The sequence below is a fragment of the Sinocyclocheilus rhinocerous genome, unplaced genomic scaffold (genome assembly GCF_001515625.1).
Source record: "Sinocyclocheilus rhinocerous isolate Xijiao unplaced genomic scaffold, SAMN03320098_v1.1 scaffold19460, whole genome shotgun sequence".
Taxonomy (NCBI): Eukaryota; Metazoa; Chordata; class Actinopteri; order Cypriniformes; family Cyprinidae; genus Sinocyclocheilus; species Sinocyclocheilus rhinocerous.
In genome coordinates this window covers 1-1,865 of record NW_015642794.1, presented here as the reverse complement: position 1 = coordinate 1,865, position 1,865 = coordinate 1, and positions in this window count along the sequence as shown.

Here is a 1,865-nt window from a genome sequence, read left to right as displayed (position 1 = left end):
CGACTCCGCTTGCATTCACGTGATTTGTCGAGATGAGAGGCGGGCGCGGGGGCAATCATCAATCAAATTCAAAGGGAAGCCGGCGCATTCTGACTGCATCACTGTCTTTACTGGGTATGTTTAGGGAATATTTGCATTTATTCACATGCGATTTGATTAGCTAGTCATGGTGGACTGTCATGATTTTGGCTAATGCCGGACACTACTGAATGATGCGCATCAGAGGGGATTTAGAAGTGGGCATACGCAAAGCCGACTGATAAAGAAGTGGGTATACGCCGTATACCTGCGTATACCCTCCACTACACCACTGCCTGCACACATCTGCACACCGCTAGCATCAACAGCTTCATCTTTGGGATCACAGTGGTTTTGTTTGGTTTGTTTTTAAATGAGAAACACACACCTTTGTTCAGCAGGGACACATTCAACTGATAATGTTACAGAAGATTCCCATTTTAAAATCAAAGAGCTCTATAAAAGACACTGATCACTATTACACTGGTACAAAAGCATCAAATCAGCAGATTAGAATGATTTCTGAAGGATCGTGAAAAGTGCTATACAAATAAAAACATGTAAAGGCTGCTGGAAATAGATATAAAATATATTAAAATAGAAAACAGTAATTTAAATTGTAATAATACTTCCAAGTATTGCGGGGGTTTTTTTTAAACTTTTTTTATCAATTAATGCAGCTTTGGTGAACAACAAGTCTGTATCTAACATGCCTTTTTAAAGGAACAGTATGCATTAAACAATTAAACACTGAATCTATTGGAGTAATGAATATAATAAATACTGAATATGTATTATCCAAGGGACTGCTTCACAAAAGGTAAACTGTAATGTGGAAGGTTTTTTATAAACACATTAATCGAGGAACATAATCTATACACATTTGCAAAAAATATATATATTAAATAAACAATTAAGTTTGTATAATCTATGGCAGGTCTCCAGGCTCCTCCAGAAGTGTGTGTCTGATCTTCTCTCTCTGTGGCAGGTCTCCAGGCTCCTCCAGAAGTGTGTGTCTGATCTTCTCTCTCTGTGGCAGGTCTCCAGGCTCCTCCAGAAGTGTGTGTCTGATCTTCTCTCTCTGTGGCAGGTCTCCAGACTCCTCCAGAAGGCCGAGGCGGAGCGGACGCAGGAGGACAGGGCTCTGCTGCAGGAGCATCAGGACACGGTGCAGGAGCTGAGCCGCAGACAGAGCCGCAGAGCCCTGCTCAAGAGGAAACAGGAGGAGGTGGACATCAACAGCGCTTCTGCGGCTCTCAGAAACTCCTCCGCCACCCTAAACCACATTAACTCTGTTATTCACTCGCCGTTTCTGTTTTCCAGTACAAGTATCCAAGCATCCTCAAATCAAGATACATTCACTTGAGATGCAGAATGAAGAAATTAAGTCTGGTTTTCTGAAAAAATGAACAAAATTAAGTAAGTTTATGGCAAGAACAAATATCTGTCGATGGGGAGTGAAAATCTTGTTGTCCTTTTAAAGGGGTCATATGATGTTGCTAAAAAGAACATTATGTTGTGTATTTGGTGTAATGAAATGTGTTTATACGGTTTAAGGTTCAAAAAACACATTATTTTCCACATACTGTACATTATTGTTTCTCCTCTATGCCCCACCTTTCTGAAACGCGTAGATTTTTACAAAGCTCATTGGTCTGAAAAGCGAGGTGTGCTGTGATTGGCCAGCTATCCAGTGCGTTGTGATTGGCCGAATACCTCAAGCGTGAGACGGAAATGTTACGCCCCTCACCATACTGTAATGCCTTGTCAGGCCGGAGCGACGAGACAAAAACATGAAAACACAATATAAACGAGGCATTCGTTGCATCCAGTGGGGACATAATTAT